Here is a 9,756-nt window from a genome sequence, read left to right as displayed (position 1 = left end):
GTGTATGAAAACTTCTGACTTCAACTGTAGATGTAGGTAGAGTTATTAAAGTGACTATGCATAGATGATAACAACAGAGTAGCAGCTGTGTAAAAGAGGGGAGGGGGGCATAGACGTTTGTGTCTAACATATCCAAAATGTCCCAGATAATATACAAATCATGTGAAATAGTGACATTTTCCATCAGTGCAGCAAGCTAGCGGACTCTCAAGTACGGTTGAAAGTCTATTTGATCTGTGGGTATACGACGACACAGTGTCCGTAAGGTTGAATTCTCCCTAACCATAATTTTTATCTTCCCCTGGCCGTTCACTGTTTGTGAGTGCTATACTACATAATGTTGCCCATGCGCATAGCGCCATGTTGGAGGAAATTGCTGTGAACGAGAAGCGCTGATACAAATCTGTGTTTTGTTATCCAACTTATCTGATGTTTATCTACGTTTATTTTGAAATTCAAATGATTTTAATGTTATTTTAAATGATCGAACAAAGAAGCACGGACGATCAACACAATTCGAGCGCAAATGCAAGAGCAGAAATACCGCGTTTGCAGGGTATGTGGATGAGGCCGAGACGGGAGGCTAGCGTAGTTTGGGAAGCTTGTGCAGCCTGCCAGCTAGCCAGCGAAATAGCCTTAACGATGGGCTCAAACTGCTTTTGATTAATATCAGGCAAAATAACAGTGGATAGTTAGCTAACGTTAGCTATGTTATCAAGACCATTTTGACTGAGAAGAACAGCTAATTTCTGTTGACATCTTCGTTTTGAGAAGCCAAAGCCAGCACGTTAGCTAACTGGTTGTAGCAACAATAGCATCTTGTGACCGACTACCAGATGTTTTATTATTGTGCATTGGGTTACTTTAGTTATCGTAACTAGCTACTGTTAAAATAACTGACTAAACTCCACTCCTTTGCAGTTCATCAGAAGCGTCCTTCACCGTGGAGTTTAGTCTGCTAATTTAGCTGTAATGTTAGACGTGTTTTGACCCAAGTCGGCCACAATAGTAGTTTTGACCTAAATCGGCCACAATAGTAGTTTTGACCTATGTGATGCTAGACACAATAAGGATTAGTCACTGGAATTTGTGGTTCGCCTTCAAAATACGTCCCCTCTATTTGAAAGTGATGCAAGTGGATACAAATAGTGGAATCGTTACATATTTGATCTAGATAATGCTAAACAAGTTTGGAATGTTGCCATATAAATTGAACCAAATATATATATTTTTAAACGAATGTTGAAGTCACACTGGCTGTATTAGAGATCAGAATTCCCTTACAAAAAATACTGCACTTAGAGTATGAGTATACTTAGAGTATGTTGCAAATACTGCATCCTAAATATCAAAAAAATAATACTGCAGTCATTTTCATGTGTAACTTTAGTTACAGTTCAGTATAAATGCAATTACTGCGTCCAAAATACCGCTGTTACTGCGCTTTTACTGCAGTTTCAAAACTGCCGTCTTTTTTGTAAGGGTTGAATTGGGGGCATACGTATATTTCACTGTACAGTACATTTTAATGACCAAAGACATGATATTTCTACCTTTGATTCTGTGGCATAGAGAAAGTTGACATATCAGAAGGGAGGTGATATAAATAATAATCTGAGCAAAAGAGAATGTTTTGGGATTTTCACCCTCCAGACATAATTTCCTAAAGGTCTAAATGATGAATGTTATGTGAACATGAATTAATGCCCCCATTTCTGATTACTCTGATGTATTTCTTGCGCTGTAACCATTGGTTTATGAGAACTTGCTTGCTGGGCCGATGTCCTCATTGTGGTTTTACAGACGTGTTTAATAAGTTTTATGTACACACCTTTTATTAGAATATTTATGAAATGCACATTGTTATTTTTGGTAACACTTTTTTCCCCCTCGACTCCAACCTCATTGGAATAGATGTGTGTGTGTGTGTGTGGAGCTATGTCTACATAAGGGTGCACATTTTAAACTCACAAAAGCTCTGACGAAGGCCTTGAGTCCGATAGTATCACTGCTCTTTAATAAGCTTTACCTATCGAGAGCAGTGTGTGGGTTTCTTCTTTTTTCTTATGAGATGCACTGAACAAAAATATAAATGCAACATGCAAGAATTTAAAAGATGTTACTGAGTTACATTTCATATAAGGAAATCAGTCAATTTAAATAAATTCAATAGGCCCTGGGAATACAGATACGCATCTGTCGGTCACAAATACCTCTTTTTTTTAAAGTAGGTGTGGATAAAAAAAAAAAAAGTCAGTATCTGGTGTGACCACTCTTCAATGGCTGCTCGAAGTTGCTGGATATTGGCGGGAACTGGAACACGCTGTCGTACACGTCAATCCAGACCATCCCAAACATGCTCAATGAGTGATATGTCTGAGTATGCAGGCAATGGAAGAACTGGGACATTTTCAGCTTCTAGGAATAGTGCACAGATCCTTGCGACATGGGGCCGTGCATTATCATGCTGAAACATGAGATGATGGCGGCAGATGAATGGCATGACAATGGGCCTCAAACTAGTCACTGTTCATTCAAATTGCCATCGATTTAATATGCAATTGTGTTCGTTGTTCTTAGCTAATGTCTGCCAATATCATAACCCCACCACCACCATGGGGCACTCTTGTTCACAACGTTGGCATCAGCAAACTTCTCACCCACATGACTCGATACACGCTGTCTGCCTTCTGCTCGGTACAGTTGATACCGGGATTAATCCGTCAAGAGCACATTTCTCCAGGGTGCCAGTGGCCATCTGAGGTTAGCATTTGCCCACTGAAGTAAGTTACGACGTCAAGCTGCAGTTAGGTCAAGCCCCTGGTGAGGATGCTGAGCACGCAGATGAGCTTCCCTGAGACGGTTTCTGACAGTTTGTGCAGAAATTCTTCAGTTGTGCAAACCCACAGTTTCATCAGCTGTCCGGGTGGCTGGTCTCAGACAATCCCGCAGGTGAAGAAGCCGGATTTGGAGGTCATGGGCTGGCGTGGTTACACGTGGTCTGCGGTTGTAAGGCCTATTGGATGTACTGCCAAATTCTCTAAAACGATGTAGGTGGCATATGGTAGAGAAATTAACATTCAATTCTCTGGCAACAGCTCTGGTGGACATTCCTGAATTCAGCATGCCAATTGCACGCTCCCTCAATTGGAGACATCTGTGGCATTGTGTTGTCACAAAACTGCACATTTTATACTGGCTTTTTATTGTCCCCAGCACAAGGTGCACCTGTGTAATGATCATTCTGTTTAATCTGCTTCTTGATATGCCACACCTGTCAGGTGGATGGATTATCTTGGCAAAGGAGAAAAGCTCACTAACAGGGATGTAGCCAAATTTGTGAATTTCTGTGATCTTTTATTTCAGCTCATGTAAAGTGTTGGTCCCGTGTTTCATGTTGCGTTTATATTTTTGTTCAGTGTATGTACAGTGCCATAATAACCCACTCTTGTCCTCTTTTTCCCTTAATCCTAGCCCTTGAAGCGGTGGGTTTTGGGGGCACAGCACGTGTGACAATCCATTTAATTTTGTTCTGGGATGCCTTGGACTTCAACTTCGACAACTGGACAACCAGAGTGACAGTGCCTGGAGGGGAAACAAACACCCTCTCATATCGAAATCTTTCTTATGCGTTGCTCCACACTATAAACACGACAAAAAAGCAACATTTATAGTTGGGACAAATTATTTATTTCCTATACTGAGTAGTATACTCTATTGGTCCTCAGGATGTCTATCACCAACATGCCTACGAGTAACGACGCTTGCCTGAGCATTGTACACAGCTTGATGTGTCATAGGCAAGGGGCAGAGAGTGAGACCTTTGCCAAGCGAGCAATAGAAAGTCTAGTGAAAAAGCTGAAGGAGAAGAAGGATGAACTGGACTCCCTTATCACAGCCATCACCACCAATGGAGCTCACCCCAGCAAGTGTGTCACCATCCAGCGGACTCTGGATGGCCGCCTGCAGGTAAGGAGTACACCGCTGTTTGGGGATCAAGGGTGTATTCACTAGTGCACACCGTAGCAAAACATGTAACAGAATGTTTTGCAACCAAAACAATCCTTTGTCATTGTTCAAGTTAGTCCCTCCCGATTTCGGCCGGTTTGCTTCTTTGGTTCCTGGTGAACCTAGTGAATACACCCCTGGGATAAGCGGCAAAGGTAAAAATGGTGAGATGAGATGGCATTATGACTGGGGATCTTGTAAAGGTGAAAAGTATAGGGTATGGGACCTATTAGCACTTTTGGGTGAAGAAGAAAGTATTTAGTTAAATCAATGGGTTTAATCTTGTGTTCTCAGGTAGCAGGGCGTAAAGGGTTCCCCCACGTGATCTACACTCGGTTGTGGAGATGGCCCGATCTGCATAAAAATGAACTGAAGCATGTCAAATACTGCCAGTTTGCATTCGACCTGAAGTGTGACAATGTCTGCGTGAACCCCTACCACTATGACCGGGTGGTGTCTCCGGGTATTGGTGAGTGCACTGATGCCTCTGGTGTTAGTTTATTTTTTTACTGTTTAACTCTTTTGAGTGATCTTTTTCATTTTATTTCACAGACCTATCAAGCTTGACTCTTACCAGCACAGGTAAGTTACCTCCGTTTTGATAGTTGTATACTTTTTTAACGGAATTATCTTCTGTTAATGTATGTTTTGTTTGTTGTTGACTTGTATCATGACTGCTGCTCTATGTGCTCTCAGCTACCAGCCTGGGACTGATGGTTAAAGATGAGTACGACTTTGACGGCCAGCCCCAGCTGCCCACCATGGACGGGGGTCACTCCCTCCAAACCATCCAGCATCCTCCCTCCAGCCGAGTTGGGCCCCCCTCGGAGCCCTTCAGCACCGCTGGCCTGCTGCCCCTCGCTGATGCCCGCACCACCTCCGCCTTCCCCAGCATCTCTGTTGGATCAGGAAGTGAGGGCCTACTCCACCACCCTATCCACTTTATCTCCCCTAATTTTATGGCTTTTTGTATCCTCCTCACCCAAATCATTAGAGGTCATAGGCAAGGTGTGGGTGGTTTATTTGGCTACAGCTTATCTGCTTGTTGACAGAAGAGGACAACACCCCTAAATTAGTCATCTCACAGTAATGTCAAACTCATTCTGCAATGAGGTTCCTCATAATAGGTTCCTTTTAGGTAAAGGAACCTATTATGTTGCCCACCTGTGGTCACTTTCTCTTTTCCCGCTCATTGGCTATTTACACCCTGACTTTCCCCGACCCTCTTTGAAATGTAGCGCAGCTCATTTACTAGCTGTATGGACAGTATCGGAGTGTGGCTCTCCCTACAATTCTCATCTGTAAGAATCCACCTGTGCCCTTACAGATGCCACCTCTACCTGGACGAGAAACAGCAGCTTCATGCCCAACATGCCTCACCATCAGAATGGGCACCTGCAACACCACCCACCCATGCCTCATCCAGGGCACTACTGTGAGTCCATGCCACCATCAGGATTACTCTCTGTAGTAGTAGAACATGCATTTCACTTTTAGAACATACAATGCCCGCAACTCAGAACTGGGTTGATGGAGTTACGTTCCAAGATTTAACATTGCTGCTTTCATGTCACCTTCGTAGGGCCTGTGCACAACGAGCATGGCTTCCAGCCCCCCATATCCAACCATCCAGGTAAGTGAAGCACAACACCTATATTCACCCGACAATGTGTTCAGAGTGCCATGAGTGAGTCTGGAGAGGACTGAGTTTGGGGTGTTGTTGCTGCGGTCTGTTGCAGCGCCCGATTACTGGTGCTCCACCGCTTACTTTGAGATGGACGTGCAGGTGGGCGAGACCTTCAAGGTGCCCTCCACTTGCCCTGTCGTGACCGTGGACGGCTACGTGGACCCGTCGGGTGGAGACCGCTTCTGTCTGGGCCAGCTGAGCAACGTGCACCGGACAGACGCCATTGAAAGAGCCAGGTACGGCGTCCCAGCCTCCTACCCCCCCTTACCGTTTAACTATGATGAGCTTCTAGCTCTGAATGGAGGTGAATACTTGACATTGCCAGAAGAGTATTTGGTCACCCCACTGATAATAACTGCTGTTCTTTTCACTTCAAGGCTTCACATCGGGAAGGGGATCCAGCTGGAGTGCAAAGGTGAAGGGGACGTGTGGGTCCGTTGCCATAGCGACCACGCAGTGTTTGTGCAGAGCTACTACCTGGACAGGGAAGCCGGCCGCGCCCCCGGCGACGCTGTGCACAAGATCTACCCCAGCGCCTACATCAAGGGAGGTCCCAACTCCTCCGTTTGCTTAGCTTTACCAATGTGTTCATTGTGTTGTTATCCACCCCCTAGTGTCCAAGCTGTTAATTGCATGTAGCTGGTAGTAAATGTACACTACATGACCAAAAGTATGTGCTCGATTATATCATTCCAAAATCATTGGTATTAATATGTAGTTGGTCCCCCTTTGCTGCTATAACAGCCTCCACCTTTCTGGGAAGGCTTTCCACTAATGCTGCGTGGACTTGCTTCCTTCCATTCAGCCACGAGCATTAGTGAGGTCAGGCACTGATGTTGGGTGATTATGTCTGGCTTCCAGTCGGCGTTCCAATTCATCCCAAAGGTGTTAGATGGGGTTGAGGTCAGGGCTCTGCAGGCCAGTCAAGTTCTTCACACCGATCTCAACAAACCATTTCTGTATGGACCTCGCTTTGTGCACAGGGGCATTGTCATGCTGAAACAGGAAAGGCCTTCCCCAAACTGTTGCCACAAAGTTGAAGCACAGAATCATCTAGAATGTTATTGTATGCTGTAGCATTAAGATTTCCCTTCACTGGAACTAAGGGGCCTAGGTCGAACCATGAGAACCAGCCCCATACCATTATTCATCCTCCACCAAACTTTACTGTTGGCACTATGCATTAGGGCAGGTAGTGTTCTCCTGTCATCCACCAAACCCATATTCATCCGTCGGACTGCCAGATGGTGATGCATAATTCATCACTCCAGAGAAAGCTTTTTCACTGCTTCTGAGTCCAATGGCGGCGAGCTTTACACCACTCCAGCCGACACTTGGCATTGCTCATGGTGATTTTAGGCTTGTGTGCGACTGCTCAGCCATGGAAACCCATTTCATGAAGCTCCCGACTAACAGTTATTGTGCTGATATTGCTTCCAGAGGCAGTTTGAAACTCGGTCGGGAGTGTTGCAACCGAGGACAGACGATTTTTACACGCTACGCGCTTCAGCACTCAGCGGTCACGTTCATTGAGCTTGTGTGGCCTACCACTTCGACGGCTGAGCGGTTGTGGTTCAGAGATGTTTCCACTTCACAATAACAGTACTCCCAGTTAACTGGGCAGCTCTACCATGGCAGAATTTTGACCAACTGACTTGTTGGAAAGGTGGCAATGTTTGTCTATGGCCATGTTCTCGATTTTATACACCTGTCGGCAACGGGTGTGGCTGAAATGGTCTAATCCACTAATTTGAAGGGGTGTCCACATACACTATATATATGTTGGTTTTTGTTTGTTCCCCTTCCCAGGTGTTTGACCTGCATCAGTGCCACAGGCAAATGCAGCAGCAGGCGGCGACGGCGCAGGCGGCAGCCGCAGCTCAGGCTGCCTCTATTGCTGGGAACATCTCTGGGCCGGGCTCCGTGGGAGGCATCGCTCCCGCCATCAGTAAGCAGCACACCACTTCCCTCCTTTGAGCAACACTCACATACTCCCACAGACAGGACACTTGGCTGCTACTGACTCGCACACAACTTCAAACCTGATGCATCACTCACACCACTTTTCTAATAGATATATACAATGCTCACATAGCCCATTCTAAAGTAATTGACCAATTATCACATCAAATTGCAGCATCGGTCAGTCATTGACGATCCGTAGGAATCCATACCAGTTCTGTAGTTCAGATACCTCATCAGTGTGGATGTATACTGTTTTTGAGACGGAGGAGGAGGGGAGGTATATCAATGTAATGGAACCCAACTCGGGCTCACTCTCTCCTCACCCAGGCCTTTCGGCAGCAGCCGGCATCGGCGTGGACGACCTGAGGAGACTGTGCATCCTGCGCATGAGCTTTGTCAAGGGCTGGGGTCCCGACTACCCCCGGACGAGCATCAAGGAGACCCCCTGCTGGATTGAGATCCACCTACACCGCGCCCTCCAGCTACTGGACGAGGTGCTGCACACCATGCCCATCGCTGACCACCAACCCTTGGACTGAACCACCAGACTGACCCCTCCCCTGTGACACTTCAGTATGAGAGAACTTGGAATGAGGCGGGGTAGGGGACAGGAAAGACGCCCTGTTTAGCTATACAAGTAAACAAAGACTTGTTTCTCTCTATGGGTCGTTCCTCTTTTCTTTGTACGTCCAGGACAGAGGCTCTGATGAAGAAAGGGGGCTACTCTTTTCAATCGCCCTGGTGCCCTTCACCAGTGATCCCATCTGGGTAACCTATGCAGTGTTTTCCACAAGCACATGGAGTATTCAGCCAAATAGAAAAAGTAGCCAGCCAGGCTTCCCTGTTGTTGTTTTTTGCAGAACATGCTCTATTTTGGTGGTCTCTGATACATTCTAATGCCTTGATTCCATACAAAATACACAGCAAAATGATTGCATACTTTGAGGTTACCGCCCAGATTGGAAAAGTGTTTACAATTTAAATGACTGAATTTAAGTATTGTTAGTTGTTTAGGGTATCGATCATATGATCAGGACTATTTTCTAAGTAAGAACATAAAACCTCTTAACATTTAACCTGCCTTCTCTTGAGATTAAAGTATTTTACTGCAAGATATGAATTGCCACAATTGTTTGTTCTTCAGATTATATTTTATTAAAACAGAAAAATGAAGTAAATAGCCCAATTTATTTATAAATTAAAGGTTAAATGTCAAATTAAACAAATGTGTTGAGCACTTTTGTCAAATGACAAAATAGGTCTCTAAAATGAACAAAACGCTCAATTAAATTCTGGATCCATAGGTGTTAAGAGGCGAGAGAGACTGACAAGATAAGTTACTGAAAGAATTTCAACAAGTGTTCAACTATCTTTGTGAACTGCAGTATGTAATTTATAGTAAAACTCTAATAGTTAACCTAATGTCAGTTTGTGACAAGATAAGCTAGTATAGTTTAGATAATCATTGTACCATCTAAACCGCTGTGAAATATAATTTCCATAGCCATAAATATTATTTCAGCTGTTCGAATACAAAACTTAATGGGAAGCATCTTCCACTTCTTAGACCTTTTTTAAATGTAAAAAAAAAAGTGTCCTCCCCCTCGGAGGACACCTTTTTTAAGTTTTACAGATTTTCTGCTACATTCACAGTGCTCTCATACTTGACTTTTTCCACATTTTGTTACGTAATCTAAAATGGATTAAATAAAAAAAATGTGCACACAATACCCCATAATGACAAAGCAAAAACAGATTTAGACATTTACCAAATGCATCAAAAAAACAAAATACATTTACATAAGAATTCAGACCCTTCGCTATGAGACTTGAAATTGAGCTCAGGTGTATCTTGTTTCCATTGATCATCCTTGAAGTTTGAAAGGCACACACCTGTCTATATAAGGTCCCACAGTTGACAGTGCATGTCAGTGCAAAAACCAAGCCATGAGGTCAAAGGAATTGTAGAGCTCAGAGAGAATTGTGTAGAGTGGCAATCTGAGATCTACTATTCAGATTTTCTTTTCACATTAACCTAACACAAACAGTTTTGTAGGAATGAGGTTTGGGCAGTAGGCCTAATACATTATCACAGC

General features: G+C 44.2%; 1 pseudogene; it reads left to right on the top strand.

Moving 5' to 3' along the window:
- The first annotated feature begins 339 nt into the window (after window positions 1–339).
- On the top strand, window positions 340–8,776 carry LOC120063025 (annotated as a pseudogene).
- Window positions 8,777–9,756: the final 980 nt, after the last annotated feature.

The sequence above is a fragment of the Salvelinus namaycush genome, chromosome 18 (genome assembly GCF_016432855.1).
Source record: "Salvelinus namaycush isolate Seneca chromosome 18, SaNama_1.0, whole genome shotgun sequence".
NCBI classification, from domain to species: domain Eukaryota; kingdom Metazoa; phylum Chordata; class Actinopteri; order Salmoniformes; family Salmonidae; genus Salvelinus; species Salvelinus namaycush.
The sequence above is the reverse complement of the archived record's forward strand: the minus strand, read 5'-3'. Positions and strand labels throughout refer to the sequence as shown.